Raw genomic sequence first — 21315 nt, forward strand, 5'->3', positions numbered from 1 at the left:
TAATAAATGCTGGAGAGGGTGTGGAGAAAAGGGAACCCTCTTACACTGTTGGTGGGAATGCAAACTAGTACAGCCACTATGGAAAACAGTGTGGAGATTCCTTAAAAAACTTGGAATAGAACTGCCTTATGATCCAGCAATCCCACTGCTGGGCATACACACCAAGGAAACCAGAATTGAAAGAGACACGTGTACCCCAATGTTCATCGCAGCACTGTTTATAATAGCCAGGACATGGAAGCAACCTAGATGTCCATCAGCAGATGAATGGATAAGAAAGCTGTGGTACATATACACAATGGAGATTACTCAGCCATTAAAAAGAATACATTTGAATCAGTTCTAATGAGGTAGATGAAACTGGAGCCTATTATACAGAGTGAAGTAAGCCAGAAAGAAAAACACCAATACAGTATACTAACGCATATATATGGAATTTAGAAAGATGGTAACAATAACCCTGTATACGAGACAGCAAAAGAGACACTGATGTATAGAAAAGTCTTTTGGACTCTGTGGGAGAGGGAGAGGGTGAGATGATTTGGGAGAATGGCATTGAAATATGTATAATATCATATATGAAACGAGTCGCCAGTCCAGGTTCGATGCACGATACTGGATGCTTGGGGCTGGTGCACTGGGATGACCCAGAGGGATGGTATGGGGAGGGAGGAGGGAAGAGGGTTCAGGATGGGGAATACGTGTATGCCTGTGGCGGATTCATTTCGATATATGGCAGAACCAATACAATATTGTAAAGTTTAAAAATATAAAATTAAAAACAAGGCAGCTGTGTGCTGCTTTTATTGTTATGTCCACTCCCTCCACTAACACGGCCCAGGCTTGTCTTCACACTGTCCCACACGCATTTCATGCCCCAGGGCCTTTGCTAAGGCTTTCTCCATCACCTGGAATGTCCCCTCTGCTCTACTTCCTAATGCAGCCCACTTCTGGGGCTATCCAGCTTCCACATCACCTCCCATGCAGCCTGCTGGGGCATTCACAATGACTGTCCCTTATCACTTCCCCAGGGTGCTCATCTCTGTGCACTGGAGGGACCCTCTTTGGCCAGGTCTAAGCCCTCCCCTTTCTCATCCCCTCCAGCAGCCTTGCCCGGGTGTGCTTCCTGGCTGTCTGATGGGATCTATTCCGGGAAACCACTCCAAGTGTCATCCTCTAAGGCAGTGGTTCTCAACTGGGGTGATTTTGCGCCCCACCACCCCCTCCAAGCCCCGGGCTGGGGTGAGCATTTCGCTCTGTCTGGAGACATTTTTGTTTGTCACAACTGGAGGGGTGGTAGCGTCACTACTCTCATCTAGTGTGTGGCGGCCAGGGAGGGTGCCAGTCACCGCTCAGCGCACAGGATGCTACCCTCAATGACCGATCAGCTTCAAAATGTCCATCAAGGGCTGAGGGCGAGAAACCCTGCTTTCAGGAAACACCTGTTCTCCTTCCGCGAGTGAGAACGTGGGGAATTCGGTTCTCAGGACCGCACACCTCGCAGCTGGGCTGCCGGCCGGTTTTTACAGCCTCGGGCACCTGGAGCTGTGTCTGCAGCGGAAATGGGATCTCGCGCATCCCGCCCCTTGTCAGAGCATCCGCGAGTCCCTGCAGATTTGTACGAAGTAATTGACCAAGGCCAGCTGAGCTCGCTTTGTTCCCGCCGGGCAGGGACAATGTCCCATTACCAGGAGGCCGGGTCCCAGCCCGCAGCAGCTTGGAGTGTGGCTGGAGAGGGAGAGAGAGGGAAACGGGGCAGGGTCAGAGAAGTCCTGGGATGAGAGGGCAGAGAGACCCTGGTATGAATGGTTACAAACAGGACAGCACCAGATGTCAGTATCTCCTTCTAAATGCCCAGTCCGTGAGGGCTTAAGCTTTATTCACAGCCCTGATGGGATGTCTCTTCCTGCCAACTTACTTCCAGGGGTGTCGTTCGTTGTCCTTACAACCAACCAGGTGAAGAAACTGAGGCTGAGAAAAATCAGGTGCTTTGCCAAGGTCACCCAGCTGGTAAGTGGAGAAATAGAGCCCAGAATTCGGATTATCTGAATTATGGATTTTTATAAAGGATCTATTTTGTGCTAAGCACAGTGAAAGTGCCAGGTGGAGAGTTGGTCACCTCAATAGGGCAGAGAACTCGGAAGAACCTGGTGAAAACCCCACGGCTACCTTCCTACCGCCCAACTCCTACCTACCAAGAGGCTCCGCCTCCGCTATCATTGATTGGACTGGAAGAGGGTGCTGCCCAGTGTGAGCCAATCAGAAGCCCTCTCCAAGGAATCCAACATCAGAACAGACCACCTGGGGATCAGAGCCAAGTGGCCTGGGAAAATGTTAATGAAGATCCAGAGAAAGCAGCGTTCTTCTGATATAGGTGTTCAAAGCCAAGAGCAGGCAGAAACGAGGGAAGGACAAACCCTGCAAACTTCTACGTGTGTCGTTGGAAGTTCTCAGTCTATGGAGAGGCAGGCAACTTTCACACAGGAAGCAGCTGACCCGCCACGCAGCCCTGGAGGCAGAGGTGGTCTCTGCAATCACTGGTCCTCCAAGTGCCTGCGTCTGGATTCAAAGGAAGCTAGACTAGAATGTGGTTTTTCTCTTCGCCTCTAAATCTTAAGTTGACAAACTTTTCCTGTAAAGGACCAGATAGTGTTTTTGGCTTCGAGGGCTACACGGTCTACATCCCGATGCTCAACTCTGCCATTGCAGGAAAAGCAGCCATAAACAGCAAGGAAATGGAGCGTGGCTGGGTTCCAGTAAAGCTTTAAATACCGTGATGCAAGAGGGCAGAATTTGGCCCACAGGCTGGAGTTTGCTGACTGTTGTTTCAAATAAAGCCTGAGGTCCCGTGCACAGCATTTGTCTAAACCACAAGTTCGTGTCTCAGGAGATGGCATGGCCATTTATACAATTGTCTGGCTGAAAACCTGGTGTAACTGAGCAGACAATGCCTCATCCCATCCAATCCCATCCCCTGGGCACTAGCCTCTACACCTGAAGCTGCTTGCTTGCTACAAAGTCCTATGACTCTGGGGGACAGCATACAGTGTGATGGATGGGGACTCAGCCCCTCACTCCTTGTGTCTCAGATGTGTGCCCCTGACTCCCCCCAGTCCCCAGCCAAACTAAGCTGAGGATCCATGGATAGAGGAGCCTGGCAGGAGGTCCATGGGGTCACAAAAAGTCAGACATGACATCACAACTAAACAACAACAGCAAAGCCCACAGTGGTAATCTCTCATTTCGGCATCTTTATTGGCTGTGTTCCTTTCTCAACTCAGCTCTCTCCCCGCCGGGTGCTCCCTGGAAGCACTTCTCAAATAACTTCCTTGCTCTGGAATCCTGCTCTCAGGATCTCCTAACCCAGACTAAGACTGCCAGGACTCATCAATGGCCATGCCTATTCTCTCTCACCCCACACCCAGACTGTCATCAAATCAGTCTTTCAAAACATATGGAGAATCAAGCTGATCACTGCCACTGCTTTCCTCTTGGCCTGAGTCAGTCATCTCTGGGACCCTCACAGTCCATTTTCCACATACACAGCAACCAAATAAAACCGATGTAAGGCCAATTCCCACCTCTGCTCAAAACCCTCCTAGGGCTTTCCATACATTTAGAATAAAATGCCACGACTTTAACCTCATCTATAAGACTTTATAGGATCTGACTTCTTACCACTTCTCTGATCTTTCCTTGCAACTCTCTCCCTCTCACTGAGTCTAGTTCATCCCTCTGGCCTTCTTTTGAGTACACTACATGTGCTCCTGCCTCAGGACCTTTGCACTGGCTCTTGTGTTTACTTAAACCACTGTTCCCTGAAATATCTACGTGGCTTCTCCTCTCACTACATTCAAGTCTCTTCTCAAATTTGACACGATTAATGACGTCCTCACTGTCTATCCTCCTTAAGATAGAACTCTTCCTGGGACTTCCCTGGTGGTCCTGTGGCTAAGACACTGTACTCCCAATACAGGGGCCTTGGTTTGATCCCTGTCAGGGAACTAAATCCTATATGGCCTCAACTAAAGAGCCTGTGTGTGGCAACCAAGACTTGGTGAAACCAAATAAATAAATTTCAAAATAATAATAATAAATAAATATCAAGATAGAAGCTTTACCTATTCATCCTCTTGCCCTACTATCCTGAATATATCCTAAATATTATATATTTATTTGCTAATTTGATTTTGTTTTGTCTTTCCCAACTAGGGTGTAATCTGCTTGGTCTGTGCCTGGCACATTCTTGTTATTTAAAACATGTTAGTTAAGGAAGAGAAAAAGATATTAGGCTGCTTGGGTACAAATCTCAGCTTTGACATGAACAGCTGTATGACCTTGGGCAAGTCATTTTTCCTCCCCATGCCTCTGTTTCTCATCTGTATTATGGGAATAAATAAGAAAAATGATAATAAAATATATATAATGGGATTATTGTGGAGATAAGATGAGATAGGGCTTCCCTGGTGGCTCAGATAGTAAAGAATCTGCCTGCAGTGTGGGAGACTTGGGTTTGATCCCTGGGTTGGGATGATCCCCTGGAGAAGGGAATGGCTGCCCACTCCAGTATTCTGGCCTGGAGAATTCCATGGACTGTATGGTCCATAGGGTCACAAAGAGTTGGACACAACTGAGCAACTTTGACTTTCACTTTCAAGGTGAGATAATCCAAGTATAGTGCCTGGCAGATATTACAGCGCTTAATAAATGGCAACTGTGTTTGCCATTGGGATGATCATAGGGCCTCAATTTCCCAATCTGTGAAATGGGACTGTTGCAAGATTTAAATGAGGTGAAGAATGGACATTGCTTGTCACACACTCTTCTATTAAAATTAGTGATTTTTTAAAATAAATACACACACACACACATCCAGTCAATGAAGTGCCATTCATGTTCGCCTTCCCTAAGCAGATTCCCTGAGGACTGGGAATTAGCATGACCATAAGACCGTGAATTCAATGGCTGAAGAAGGGTGGCTTCTGTTCAGCCACATCCACACTGGTTGTCTCTGAGCTGATGCCAGCACATTCTTTCTGGGAGTTTTCTCTTCCCGCACACTCTGCAACCCTGGTCTCCAGCAGACAGGCAGCCCGGCGTCCCTGTTAAAGCCCCACACAGGCATCAGAACCCCAGCTGCTCCCCCTCCACAGCCCAGACCACCAGGCTGAGCAGCCACCGCGCCTCTGTGTGGTGTTGCTCCTTATTAGGCATCATTAGGTACACAGTAATTATAATAATTATGTGCACTGCTTAGGCGACCATCCTCAGTAACAACCACTGCTATTCAGAAGTCATAATTGCTGCATCAAAACTTAAAATGAAGGCTAATTCGATGTCAGCTGCCCCCACCCCAGCTCACAACCCTCAACATAATCTCTATACCCAAAGTGCCCCATGACCCCCGGCCATCCTTGATTAATCTGCAGAACCCCAAACAAAGAATCTGGTCCACAGGAGAGCATGACTCTGCCAGTGGGATTACAAGGAAGCATGAGGAGGCTTGAGGATGACTTTGTGGGGGTGTTGAATCATTTAAAAAGAAAAGAATTTGAGGGCAAGAGGTGATTGCAGAGCCTGGGTGGTGGCAGCGGGGGGAAGGGAACACGGTCAGGAGAGGGGGTTTGAATCCAGGTTATGTCAAAGGCTTCCATGAAGTTGAGCAGGTCACCCCTTCCCCATCAGTGAAGTAGGAGGGGTTGACTTGGGGAAGCACAATAAGGGCTTTGCTTCTAATGATATTTTATAGGGAAGTAACAAATAAAAAGATGCAAGCAGAGCTACTTTGAGAAAGGAGAAACAAAAGGGTCTGAAGACGCCCTGCCCTATGCCATCACACAGTACCTCTGAAATATCTCTGTGAACCCCTAGGTTTCAGGGCATGTCAATGCCCTCTGAAGCACAGGGGACTCACTGGGGAGATTTAAAAACTGCTAATGCCCAGGTCTTACTCCCAAGGTTCTGACTTTACTGTTCTGGATGCAGCCCAGACACCAGGATTTTTAAAGATTCCCCAGGTGATGCTCGGAGAAGGCAATGGCATCCCACTCCAGTACTCTTGCCTGGAAAATCCCATGGAAGGAGGAGCCTGATAGGCTGCAGTCCATGGGGTCGCAAAGAGTCAGACACGACTGAGCGACTTCACTTTCACTTTTCACTTTCATGCATTGGAGAAGGAAACGGCAACCCACTCCAGTGTTCTTGCCTGGAGAATCCCAGAGACGGGGGAGCCTGGCGGGCTGCCGTCTATGGGGTCGCACAGAGTCGGACACGACTGAAGTGACTTAGCAGCAGCAGCAGCAGTAGCAGATGATGCTAAAATGCAGCATCATCTGAGAAGCACTCAGGCATAGGCTTATACCTGGACATTATACCTGGGCTTCCCTGGTGGCTCAAACAGTAAAGAATCTGCCAACAATGTGGGAGACCCAGGTTAGATCCCTGGGTCAGGAAGACCCCCTGAAGAAAGAAATGGCAACCCACTCCAGTGTTCTTACCTGGAGAATCCCATGGAGAGAGGAGCCTGGTGGGCTACAGTCCATGGGGTTGCAAAGTGTTGGACATGACCAAGTGACTAACACACACTCACACTTGGACATTCAAAGGGTCTCAGTTCTGCCCAGCCTGGTACAAGCATCCCCTTCCTGGGCCTCAGTTTCCCCACTTTCCAAGTGAAAGTGTTGAATGCAATGGCTTCTGCGGGCCTCCCAGTTCTCATTTCCCTCAGGTGGGGAATCACTCCCAAGCTCGGCATGATGGGACTACTTAAAGCAGGAGGTAAAATATGGCTATTTGTGTCCCTTTTTTTCTGCTGAATGTTTGTATCCATTTCTATTATGCAGGCCTGGCCTCAGTGCTATAGAACAAAAAATCATAAAAAGACTACTGAGTATTCCTTGCCCTCCAAGCACTTTAGGAACCAGCAGAGAACCATTTATTGAAAATAAAAGGGCTAAACAGGAATATACACATATACATTAGTCATTAGCATTCCCCCAAAGTAAACTATGGTTCTTGTGACTCAAATCCAGCATTTCTCCAAGTAGGCTGGGCAAGGCACTAATCCCACGAGAAGATGCTCACTGAAATCTGGACACATGATGAAACATTAATCCTGCATACGAGTCACAGTGCAAGTGAGTTGAGTAAGAAGAACCCTGCAATAAAGAATCCTGTTCCATTCTTTTTAGCCTATAGTTCCCAGACCTTCTTTGACTAGAGAACTCCACTCAGGGTCTTTGGAACTAGTGGTCATCTGAGCACAGACAGAAACAAAGACCCAGGCATGGACACCCAGTTAATGCAGCCTAAGGAATGGAGGTCTAATTTTGAGCAGCTTTGGGCAGAACATTGGTAAAATTGCCACCAATTTGTCTGACTTTGGCTTCAGGAAAGACAATGTTCTGAAAGAAATGGAGACAAGCCATGGGTGCATTTCAGGAATTGAGGGGCAGCACAGGTCAGGCCTGTCCATACAAGCCTGAACATGGATCCAGAACATAAGTCAGCAAGAGGCATCCAGAGGGGATTCAGACAGAAGGTCCTACGCTATCCCCATTAGAAGAGATGGGTAGTTGACAGCCCTCATTTGGAGAGGTCAGTTATTCACAGGGAAACTTTCTGTTGCCTTTATAAAATTTCAGGTTTTAAAAAACACGAATTTTCAGATAAGCAAGAAATGGATTGGACATCAGTAGTACCTCAAGAGGAGGAATTTCTTGAGACTGCAGTGGCTGCCAAGTACCCCCAAAGTACCTAGATGCCTCAAGTAAACCCTGTAATTCCATCCTAAGTAATCCCTGAGTCTATAGAATCATAGCCGGTTTAACAGAGGCAGTGGCAATGAGGAGAGCTTTTGCAAATGGTGACTGCAAAAGAACCTAGCTGGTGCCTAGGAGGAATCTATTCTCCAGAGTGGATTCTTCTAGAGTGTGATTACCTTCCTGATCTATGGATAATCCAAAGATCTTCTCATGCAGCTCAGGAAAAGGGCCTAGAATATTCCTCTTTCATCATGAAGCCTTGAATTCTAGGGGTTGTCACTGTGTGCTTGAGCCATAAATGAGCTCTGTGGGGCCAGGAGGAAAAAAGCAGATAATTCTTACATAGTACCCACTACATGCTAAGCACTGCTCCAAGTACTTTACATGTATTATCTCATTTAATCCTCAATATAACCCTATCTGTTGTTACTGCTATCATTCCCATTTTGCAGATGAAACTGAAGCAATGAGAAATTAGGCAAGTTGCCCTAAGGTCCTCATCATAGCTGCACATGGTAAGAAACACAAGTGTACGAGTGTTCTCTTTTTCTCAACTTTTTCCCTTGGGCACTTCATTAGCCTGAATTCCTCCAGGTTTTCAAGGCAGGGCACTGAGGTAGAGGGGCTGTTTACAAGCTGAGAGCCAGAAACTTCTTTTGGGATTCCCTGAAGATCCTTGGCCAATAGAGGTGCTATGCATGTGCAGAACAAGACTCTGCAAGGCTAGTTGAGAGCTAGTGATGAAGGCTGATGGCTTCAGAAGTTACACCATGTAGGGAGTTCTGGCCCAGTGAGAGTGAGATGGCTCCCACTGAACACCTCAGGCATAAAACTGAGAAACTAGAAAGTCTATGCAGTGGAAGAACCACATTGTAAAGTAAGGGCCACGTCCTAAGACTGAAGACAAAAATCGACATAGATGCAGCATAACAAAAAAGATAAAATCAAACCTAACAAAATCAAGAGAATCCACCAGTAGTTTAACCAATTGCCAGAGCAAACATCAACACCAAATTATCCAAAATATCAATGCAATAAACAGTTCCTACATGTGCAAAAAGCAAAGCAAAACAAACAAAAAGTGACTCCAAATTAAGTAGAAAATAGAAACAGATCTTGAGCTATTTAGAATTTATAACTGACAACCAAGGACATTTAAACAGGCATATATAAATGTTAAAGAACTTAAAGGAAAAAAAAAAAAAAGAAAGAAAAAAAACATGGAGAATTAAAAATGGGGACCTTCAAATACAAATCATAAAAGAGAATCAAATGGAAAGTCTGGAGCTGAAAAGTTCCATAACTGAAATGAAATATTCTCTGGATGGTTTTAAAATCAGAATGGAAGTGGCAGAAGAAAGCCAGGAAACTTGAAGACAGATCAGCACAAATTACCCAATTTGAAGAACAGAAGCAGCCAAAAATCTTTAAAAAATGAACTGAGCCTCAGCTACTGTAGAACAATATAAAGTAGTCTAAAACAGATGTTATTGGCACTCCAAAAGGATAAGAGAGAAAAAGAGAAATATTTGAAAGAATATTTTCCAAGTTTGAGGAAAAGTACCAGCTGAGAGATCCAAGAAGCTCAGGAGATCCCACCATAAATATAAATATAAGAAAGCCATACACAGGCATCTCATAGTCAAAACACTAACAAAGTAAAGATGTATCTAAAAAGTAGAGAAAAATACAATACATGAAAGTAATAATTATATAGCTGATAAGTAATCTCATCAGAAAACATGCAGATAAAAAATAGAAGCTATGTCTTTAAGATCTTGAAAGATAAAAACTATCAATCCAGAGTTAATATCTGTCAATCTAGATATTAATATATCTGGCAAAAATATCCTTCAAAAACAAGAGTGCAATAAAGATACTTTCAGATAAACAAAAGCATAGAGAATTCATTGTCAGGAGACCTACATTACAAAAAAGAAATGCTTTAAAAAATTTTTTTAAGCAGAGGGGTAATTAAATCAGATGGCAACTCAGACTTTGGGGAAGAAATGAAGAGTACTGGAAATGGTAAACATGTGAATACATTTTAAAAGATTCCCTTTTCCTTCTCTTTGGCTTTGTAACAGACAACTGACTATTCAGAGCAAAAATAGTAGCACTGCGTTGTGACGTTTATAACATGTAGAAGAGAGAATGGCGATGATGATGATGATGATGGTGGTGATGGAGACAGAAAGAGCTCAGACAGATGTACATGGATAGAGATATATGAAAATAACAGCACAATAAATAGGGAAGAATAAATGAAAATGATAGCATTTAAGATTCTTATATTTTAGATGAAGTGGTAGAATATTAACTCTCAGTAGAGTTAAAATAAAAAGAAATATATCTGAAAAAAAAGAATAGAAGGAAAAATGGGATCAAAAAGTTTCTATATTCCAAAATAGAGAAAGCCAAAACGGAAAGAAAAAGAGATGAAATAGAGAATAAATAGTAAGGTGACATGATTTAAACCCAACTGTATTAAGAACATGAAATGGCAATGTTCTAAACACTCCAATTAAAAAGCAAATACTATTATCCTGATTCAGACAAGCAAGGTTAACTTTATTTCAACAAAAGAAATATTTAAAATAGTAAGACTAATTAAAAGGGGAGAAAATGTATACCCTGTATGCAGTAAAAGTTTGGTGTAGTTACATCAATATTAAAAAAAATAGACTTTGAGACAAAGAGTATTCCAGATAAAAGTAGGTGTATTTTTTATTGAAGTATAGTAGCTTTTGAACTGCGGTGTTGGAGAAGACTCTTGAGAGTCCCTTGGAATGCAAGAAGATCCAACCAGTCCATTCTGAAGGAGATCAGCCCTGGGATTTCTTTGGAAGGAATGATGCTGAAGCTGAAACTCCAGTACTTTGACCACCTCATGCAAAGAGTTGACTCATTGGAAAAGACTCTGATGCTGGGAGGGATTGGGGGCAGGAGGAGAAGGGGACAACAGAGGATGAGACGGCTGGATGGCATCACTGACTCGATGGACATGAGTCTGAGTGAACTCCAGGGGTTGGTGATGGACAGGGAAGCCTGGCGTGCTGCGATTCATGGGGTCGCAAAGAGTTGGACACGACTGAGCGACTGAACTGAACTGAACTGATAGTTGATGTACAATGTTGTGTTAATTGCTGTTGTACAGCAAAGTGATTCATATGTAAATATATATATATATCTTTTCCTATTATTTTCCATTATGGTTTATCCATATATATATATGGTTAAATGGATATGGATATATATATAATTCCCTGTGCTATACAATAAACTTTGGTTTTTTATCCATCCTATTTATATTAAAAATTCACTTTATATCCAAAAGCACAAATAGGTTAAAAGTGAAAGGATGCAGGAAAAATTATGCATGAAAATAATCCAAAGAGAACTAAGGTAGCCTAACTAATATCAGACAAAATGGGCTTTAAGACAACAAACTTCCCAAGAGACAAAGAAGGAACTTACACATTGATAAAAGAGTCAATCCATCAAGAAGCCATTATATATAGCAATTCTATACATATATATGCTTAACAACAGAGTCCCCAAATATGTGAAGACAAAATTGACAAAATTGAAGAGAGAAATAGACAGTTCCACAATAATAGTTGGAAACTTCAATACCAAACATTCAATAATAGGTAGAACAACTAGATGGAAGATTGATTAAGAAAGTAGATTTGAACAACCCTAAAAGTCAATTCAATCTTATAGAAGCATATAGAACACTTCATCCAACAACAACAGAATATACATCTTTTAAAGTGTATGCAAAACATTCTCCAGTACAGACCATATGTGCAGCCACAAAAGCAGTCTCAATATATTTTAAAAGGTTTAAATCATACAAAGTAATTCCTTTGGTCACACGTAATTAAATAACAAATAAATAACAGAGGCAAAGTGGACAATTCAGACATCTTAAAATTAAACAACACACTCTTAAATAACTAATGGATGAAAGAAGAAACTGCAAGGGTAGAAAATATTTTGAAACAAAAAATGAAAACACAAAATACAAAAAGCTATGGGAGGTAGCAAAAGCAGTGTCAAGGAAATATTGTAGCTTTAGATGCCTACATTTAAAAAGAAGAAAGATCTCAAATCAAAAACTTAACCTGACATAAGAAGTAGAAAAAGAAGAGGAAAATAAACCCAAAGCTAGCAAAGGAACAAAATGATAAATATTAGAGTCAGTTAAGTAGAATCAAAAATAGAAAAATAGAGACTCAATAAAATCAAAAGCTGGTTCTTTTAGGAGATCAACAAAATTCACAAACTTTTTGCAAATATTTGGGCTTTTACAAATCGAAGGTTTTGGTATTGTCAGATGATGGTTAACATTTTTCAGCAATAAAGTTATTTAAAGTATGTACATTGTATACACTATCATTATTATATCCTTAATAAACTACAATACAATGTAAACACAACTTTTAAATGTATTGAGAAACCAAAAAAAAAAAAAATTGTGTGACTCACTTTATAGTGATATTCACTTTATTATGGTGATTTGGAACTGAGCCCACAATATCTCTGAGTTATACCTGCAAAGAGAGTTAATCAGTAATCAAAACTTCCCAACAAAAAAAGTCCAGGACCAGATGGATTCACTGGTGAATTATACCAAACATTTTAAGAAGAATTAATACCAATCTTCTCAGACTCTTCCAAAATTTTGAAGAAGAAGAAACATTTCTGAATGCATTTTATGAGGTCAGCATGACCCTAATACCAAAGCCAATCAAAAATAATACAAGAAAACAACTGACTAATACAACTTATAAATACAGATATGAAAATCCTCAACAAAATACTAGCAAACCAAACCCAGCAACATATTTAAAGGATTATGTACCATAACCATGTGAAATTTAACATAGAAACGCAAAGTTGGTTCAACCTTCAAAAAATGATATAATACATCACATTAATAGAATGAAAGAAAAGATATTCCAATAATTCCAATTGCAGAAAAAAAATTAACATAAGCCCACACCCTTTAATGATACAAACTAAGGAGAAGGGAACTCCCTCAACATGATAAAGACCATTTATGAAAAACCCACAACCAACATCATAATCAAAGGTGAAAGTCTTAAAGCTTTCCCACTAACAAACAAGACAAGGATTTTGCTTTCGGTATTTCTATTCAACATTGAAATAGTTCCAGCCAGAGTTACTAGGCAAGATAGCATTTAAAATTGGAAAGAAGACATAAAACTATCTACAGGTAGAAAACCCAAAAGACTCCACAAAAATACAAGAAAATTTTATCCATCAAAGAACACCATCAAAAGAATAAAAAAACAAAACTACAAAATGGAAGAAAATATTTATAAATCATATCTCTGATAAAGGTTTGGTAATCCAGTATTATCTTGTAACTCATTTGACCAAAAGATAAACAATCCAATTAAAGTGTGGGCAAAAGACTTGAATAGATATTTTTCTAAAGAGATATAAATTACCTATAAGCACAAAAGACAAAGCTCAATGTCATTAGTCATCAGGGAAGCTCAAGTCAAAATCACAATAAAATAGTACTTCACACCCACTAGCTTGGTTATAATTAAGAACAACAACAAAGGAAACTGGAAAACAACAAGCGATGGTGGCGATCTGGCATCTCCATGCATTGCTGGTGGGAATATAAAATGATGTCATCGCTTCGGAAATCAGTGTGGCAGTTCCTCAGTAAGTTAAACATATTATTAAACCATATGACCCATGATTTCCATTCCTAAGTATGTGCCTAAAAGAACTGAAAATGAATGTTCAAACAAAAACTCGTCCACAAATGTTCATGGTAGCACCATTTGTGACAGCCTGAAGGTGGAAATAGCCAAAAATCTATAACCTAATGGGTACATAAACCAAATATAGTATATCCACACGATGAGATATTATTTAGCCAAGAAAAATGAAGTACACAATACAATTTAGATGAATTTTGAAAACATTATGCTAAGTGAGAGAAGCCCAACACACATACACACACACACACAAAGTTTTACTGTGTAATTCATTCATATGAAATATCTAGAATAAACATATCCACAGAGACACAAAACAGATCACCAGTTGTGCGGCCCAGAAAACAGGAGGGGGTGGGATGTTAAGTTGCTTCAGTCGTGTTCAACACTTTGCAAACCCATGGACTGTAGCCCATCAGGCTCCTCTTTCCATGAAATCTTCCAGGCAAGAATACTGGAGTGGGTTGCCATTTCATTCTTCAGGGGATCTTCCCCATTCAGGGATCCAACCAGGGTCTCTCAAAATCTCCCGCACTGGCAAGTGGGTTCTTTACTGGATGCTTAATGTATAAGAAAGCTGAGCACTGAAGAATTGATGCTTTTGAAGTGTGGTGTTGAAGAAGATTCTTGAGAGTCCCTTGAACTGCAAAGAGATCAAACCAGTCAATCCTAAAGGAAATCAGTCCTGAATATTCATTGGAAGGACTGATGCTAAAGCTGAAACTCCAATACTTTGGCCACCTGATGAAAAGAACTGACTCATTGGAAAAGACCCTGATGCTGGGAAAGATTGAAAGCAGGAGGAGAAGAGGACGAAAAAGGATGAGATGGTTGGATGGCATCACTGACTCAATGGATGTGAGTTTGAGCAAGCTCTGGCGTTGGTGATGGGCAGGGAAGCCTGGTGTGCTGCAGTCCATAGGGTCACAAAGAGTTGGACATGACTGAGCAACTGAATTGAACTGAATGTATATGGGGTTTTCTCGAGGACGATGAAATGTTCTGAAACTCCGTAGTAGTAATGGTCACAGGACATTGTATATGTACTCAATGCCACTGAATTATACACTTTAAAATTTAAAATGCTGAATTTTATGCTACGTGTATTTTAACACAATAAAAACAATAAGATACCACCAAAAAAACCCAGACTCAGATGTTAAATAGAAGTGTGCAATGTGTACAATCTCCCTCTTCTACACTAAAATAATTCACAAAATATTAGCAAATAGAACCCAGCAGTATGTAAAAAGATAATACATCATGGCAACAAAGTATGATTTATCTTTATATGCAGGACCGATTTAATATTTGAAAGGCATACAATATAACTTATCACAGTAACAAAGGAGAAAAATCATTGGGTCATCTTAATAGATTCATCAAACGCATTTGAAAAAATTTAACATTCATTCAAAAACTAGCTAAATGTCTCTCCCACTCTCATCTCATGGCTGGGAAAACTGGAGCCCAGAAGGATCCCGTGAGGTTCAGCAAATGGAACAAGGGTTCCTCATGATGGTTCACCTGTAGCTTCATTTCGACCCACTCTGGGTGTGGCATCTTCCAGCCAGCCACCATTCCCAGGCCACTGGGTTTTCCCAGGAAAGCCAGATAGGTACGTTCATAGGTACGTGGTCAAACATATATATGCACATATCCGTACATGTTTACACACATCTAGACAGTCCCAGAAATTCACACATGACACAAGGACAGAGATGCACAGTGGCAGCACAATTCACACTGACCCAGGCCACGCTAGGCATACACCACACCAGGCATCCCAGACATATACCTATCAGACACCCGGCCCCACGCACAAATATACTGATGTCTACACAACAGGCTCACACACAGTGCCCCAGGCAGAGACAGCTGTTGAGGTTCCTGCTCAGATATGTACACCCACAAACAAAGACACACACACATCAGAGACACACACTGTCCACCACGGCCGGGAGACTCACACAGGCACCACGATCACAGGCACGAGCGCTCCTACACAAGCAGACAGACCTGCAGAGACAGCACAAACACACACCCACAGGTTCACACCCGTTCTGCCGCAGGAGCACAGATGTGTTGACACACTCCGACACCAGCACACGTTGCACGTGTGCTGAGAAACAGCGTGCTCTCCCACGCACGTGCACAAACACACGCAGACACAGGGGCGCGCCCAGCACACAGGCAGCGTCTCCAGCCCGCGGTTCCCGGGCCCGTGCTGCCACACAGTGGAGACGCGGCATCCTCCCCGGGGGCCCCCGCCCCCCTCCCCACCTCGGCCCGGGCAGTCACGTGGATGAAAAGACAAAAATATGGATGGGGCGGGGGAGGCGGGTAGTGAGGAAGGGAAGGGGCAGAAGATGAAATAATAATACTGCTGGGTTTGTTCATTTCGGTGATAATTAGCGGTGCATTCACGCCGCCTCACCGGCCGCTCCCGGCTGATCCCGCGTGATGGATGCCTGGTGGTGCTGAATGCAAATTAGCATAATTTCATTACCGAGGGACCCGTGAAAAGGTTCAATTATAGAGCAATCTCATTAATACCAGGGCTTGTTAAACTAATAGAAAGAGACAGGCCCCGCAGCTCCAAGAGGTAGGCATGTGTTCGGAATGCAATTAATGCTGGAACTCCTAGTACCTGGGCCACGCCTCACCCCCTAGAACCGACCCCTAGTGCCCTGCAGACTTGGGCTCCCAGGGAGACAAGGGGCCCCCGAACTCGGTGCCCCAGAGCCTGATAAACAGACACCCATCGGAGAAGTAAAGCATCCAGGCTGGATCAGCCTTTCCAAATCTAGCCTGAGCCTACAGATGGGGAGACTGAGGTCCACAGAGTGGTGACCCAAGGTCAGGGACATCAGAGGCAGCACGGCAACAGAAGGGAACATTCAGGAGAGGGGAAGTGATGCTCACCCCTGTTTTAGGCAGTGGTCTACATAACAACCTCCCAGGGGCCTCTCCCACTCTGACTCAGTTTCTCCATCAGCACTTGGAAGCAGAAATGAAGCTTTCCAGGGGGCTTTCTCTTACGAAATTATCTGGCTTCATTATGTCATGAGAAAAAGAGAGGGTTGCTTGGCATTCCTTCCTGTCCTCATGAATCTTATCAAAGCAAAAGGACCATCTTCAGCCCTTCCCCCACCAGAGCCAGCCACTTGAGCCCCCAGCATCTCAAGAAGAGGGGCTGTGTCAGAGCACCGCTTTCCGAAGCCTCGGACTTTTGGAAGAAGCAGAACTCCAGCACTGTTTCCTCCATCCCCACTTCCATCCAACCCCTCCCACCTGCACACCCAGCCTAAAGACCAGAAGCCACAGCTCTCTTTGAGGGAGGAACCACTGCTTTCTTCTCCAACACTCAGGACTTGGATCCAGAGGCCAGCACATTCTGCCTTCGGCATCAGAAAGTTTCTTAGGGATGTCATCTTTGCCCCTTTCTTCAATTTCAGCAAAAAGGGGTTATGCTTGACATTCAACTTTCCCCACACTCCCCACCCCCCGCACCGTCAAAAACCCTTCACAATGACCTCAGGCACAGCTAGCTCCCTTCCCAGCCCTGGCATTGTGAACACACCAAGTTGGGTCATATGAATTTGCTGTATTTTTTATCACCTCCATAATATTTGATTTTTTTCCTGCAATTGTAAGTAAAACAGCACAAGTCCCAAAATACCCCCAAGCTGGAGAATGACTCACACTGTATATTACTGAACACATAAAAATATGCAGTGACTCAGAAGGGCCCAGCAGAAGCGACAACCCCCACAAAAGGCCCCATTGTTCAGACTCTAAAGGTAGAGGAGGGGGGCTCCCCAATCACCAACCCTGGCTCTGGCTGCTGACACTTGTCAAACGCCTGGCAGTCTGTGGTGTGTTTGGATTCTCTCTTTTTCTCATGACATAATGAAGCCAGATAATTTCATAAGAGAAAGCCCCCTGGAGACCTTCGTTTCTGTTTCAAAATGCTGATTGGGAAAGATGAGGAGGCAACCTCAGAGACCATCTGGCCATAGGACCCCAAGAAGCTGAATGTCCAAAGGAGGGACTTCTGGTCACGCTGATATCCACCCCCTCTTAGGGGACCCTAGCAGAGCCTGGGATGGGGGACTGAACACAAGAGGAAGGACAGAGTGATGGGAAGAGGAACACAGGCCCAGGATCCCAGGTCAGCCGTGATCGCTGGTCCCACAGGCTCGTGATTGGACCTTGGAAGGGGCCTGTGGAGCTGCAGGCAAGGCCGGGTCCTGGAGAGCCGCCTCTGACCAAGAAGGGCTTGGGAGCTACAGGAGGGGCAGCCAGCCCTGCAGAACCAAGAAACAGAAGGGGAGATAGCATCTTCAAAGTTAGGAAGGTAAGCACCGGAAGCGCTGGAAATTAATACCAGGATGCTGTGTGAGTGGAGTAGGCGTAAGTGTGAGCGTGGTCCTCCTGTGAGCACAGTCCTCATCCATCATAGCAGAAAGTCGATAGATAATGTCTAAAACTGATGAATCAGGAAATAGTGGCAGACGTACATTATTGAGAGATATGGGCAGTGCTCAGGAGGCCAGGCTGGGAGTGAGCCTGGAGGCTCTGGGAAGAAGGCCTGCGCCACCAGAAAAGGAGGGAGACTGGGCTTTGCGTAGGAAGCCGACCAGCACTATTTCATTGTTTGAAATATTGTCTTAAATGTCTGTTGTTTATGCTCCTGGCAGTGGCTCTGCTTCATCACCATCACCCTGAGTGGTTGTAGTCACTCCCTGGGCACGTAAATGAGAGGGGCCGTTGCCTGTGTGTGTGTGTGTGTGTGTGTGTGTGCGCACACATACACGTTCGCACCCGTTCCATGCATCACGTAAATCACCACTCTCCTAGGCAGACATCCACCCAGTCTCTTTCTTATCTGCATCTCAGTCTCTCTTATCTACATCTTTGGAAGCCTTTCCTTTCTGATGCTCTGAGGTTTTGTAAGGATGAAGTTTAAAGCCAGAAGACCCAGTTGCATCCCTGTTCTGCCACTTTCTACCTGTGTGACCTTTGAACAAGACACTCACCCTCTCTGTGTCAGGTTTTTCTCCTCTCTTAAAACAAGCAGGCTAGGGACTTCCCTTGTAGTCCAGTGGTTAAAAAAAGAATTCGCCTTCCAGTGCAGGGGACACAGGTTCCATCCCTAGTCAGGGAACTATGATCCCACATGCCACAGGGCAACTAAGCCCAAGCACTGCAAGTAGGGAGCCCATGCACCACAACTGGAGAATCCTGCGCACTGCAGCGAAGAGCCGGCATCCCACAGTGAAGGTCCAGTGAAGCCAAAAATAAAGAAATAAGCGGGGTAATTGCAGAGTCACCACAGGGATCCAGTAGGTATCAAAGTGGCTTGTTAGCTTCACAAATCCAAGGGGGTGTGGAAATCTGTGGGGTTGCTGCAGGTGGATCCTCATTCCTTCGGCTCTCTTGACTCAAATGGTATATTGCTGCCTCTGTTCCATTTTCTCCTTCCACTGTGTCTTCCTTTCTCTCATTTCATCCCCTACTTTGAGGGATCATTGGAAAGAAGTAGGTTAAAAGCTTAAACTACACTGAAAGACCAGGGGATGGAGAGAAGCAAGATTAAGGAGGGAGATGACCCTGGAGGATGACTGGTGTATGGATGGAGGAGGAAGGGGCACCAAGTGTGACTCTATGCTAATTGGGACTCTTTGGGCTGAGTCACAGAATCTAATCCAATCTGGCTCAGATGAAAAGGATAAGTTGATTGGCTTATCTAACTGGGAGCCTGATGCGATCTTCAGGCATGGCTGGATCCAGAGGTTCTATCCTTTAGAACCTGTGTCTCTCTCCAGGTCTCAGTTCTGCTCTCCTCTGTGGCAGTTAAAATACCAAGGAGGCTTGTTCCAAGTGATGGGGAGGATAGTCTTTGTTGAACTTACAGCTTCTAATTTCACAAGAGCCTTCCTCTCCCACTGCCACTAGCACTTTCCCCCAGAGGAACTCTGATTGGCCCTTCCTGAATCACGTGCCCAGTTCTGGGCCAATTACTGTTTCCAGGCAGATGGGATTTCCTGATTAGCTGGCTGGAATCACATGGTCTGCCCTGGGGGCAGAAAGGCAGGGCCCTTGATTGGCAGTCCTACCAGAATCACCTGGAAAGGGAGAAAGAGACAAAAGGGGAGAGGGCAGCGAGGGACATACCTGAAGGCCACTCCCAGTGTCAGGGTTCTTAGCCTGGGAATGAGGTTAGGGAAGACAGGCAAAGGGTCCCTGATGTTCCAGTGGGACACTTCCCGCCAACAAACACCTGATGCTCTGCTGACAAGGGCTGCAGCTCTTGCTGCCCTTGGCCCAGTGGACCTGTCATTGGGTGCTCACTGTCTGCTGGGCATTTTAGCTACACAATGTCTTTTTTTAATTCTCTTCTTTTATTGGAATATAATTGCTTTACAATGTTGTGTTCAGCTTCTGCTGTACAGTGAAGTGAATCAGCCATATGCATATACACATCCCCTAGGGCCCTCTTGGAGCTCCCGCGCACCCCACCCCATCCCACCCATCTAGATCACCACAGAGGGGCAAGTTGACCACCCTGTGCTTTATAGCAGGTTCCCACTCATTATTCCAAATCTCACTTACCACTATTTGGGGGAAATCAAAGCTCAGAGAGGCAAAATGACATACCTGGGAGCACAGAGTTAAGGAAACAGTGAGTGTGCGTCAAACTCTAAACCCTATGCTTTAACCAACAGGTTCAACTGTGAGTAAGATGTTATACTTATTTACAATTACCTATGTAGTTTGTGGTTGGGGCCAGGAAGTCTCCAGGATACTCACTCTACATGCACCATCCCATTTAATCCTCACGTAATTCCATAAAGTGGATACTTCTGTCACTCCCATTTTACAGATGAAGAAACAGAGGCACAGAGGAATTAAGCAATGTATACCAATGCCCGGCCAGACTCCTTAGGGGATGCACCTAATTGCCCTCCAAGCCAGGGCTAGCCCAGGCAAGTATTGTGAGTTTTTGCTGAATGGCATTCCCTCTGGCAGCAGAAAGCCCTGCAGAGGATTCAGTACACCAACTGCCCCCAAAGCCCTGACATCAAATTTTCTGAAGAAACCTCTCTCAGTGCCTCAGCTTCTTCATCTGTAAAGGGGCTCAGACTTGGGGCAAAGACATGTTAATGCATGAGGGTAGGGAAAAGGAGATGAGAGCCATAAAGGAAAATAGAGACACAGTCCTAAAGAGCAACTTACAAAAAGGAGAGAGAACCATGCGGAACCTGGGTGGTCGCACACAGCCCTGCAGCCAACCCCAGAGCACAGTGAGTGGGACCAGGGCCTCCCAGCTGAGAGGGGAAGGAGGAAACCCCTGGTGGGGTCCCCGCAGCCCAGCTCACTGTGCTTTCCCTGCTGGCCCGCTGCCCAGCTGGCCTTCAGTGGGTCACTGAGGGTAGAGATCTCTCCCTAGGACCGAGAAAGGGTGAAGTGGGGGAGGGGTTGCTTGAAAAGAAAGAGACTTCAGCCAGGGGTCTGGAACAGAAAAGCCCTCCTTGCCATCCTGCTTACTCTCACACCTGCCATAGCTCCCCAGTCCCCAGCCAACCTTATGGCCCTCCACCATTTCTCCCCAACATCCCACCCCTCCCTCTACCCCTGGACATCTGTCTACTCATCACAGGCCTTTCTGACCTGCAGGCCTTTGATTCAGCCTGTGCTCTTAAACATAGATCACCCTTCCGACCGTGCCTGCTGCCCCTAATCCAGTCCAGCCCTCGAAGCCTGGCCCAAACTGGAAC

This window comes from Bos mutus, chromosome 18, assembly GCF_027580195.1.
Source record: "Bos mutus isolate GX-2022 chromosome 18, NWIPB_WYAK_1.1, whole genome shotgun sequence".
NCBI classification, from domain to species: Eukaryota; Metazoa; Chordata; class Mammalia; order Artiodactyla; family Bovidae; genus Bos; species Bos mutus.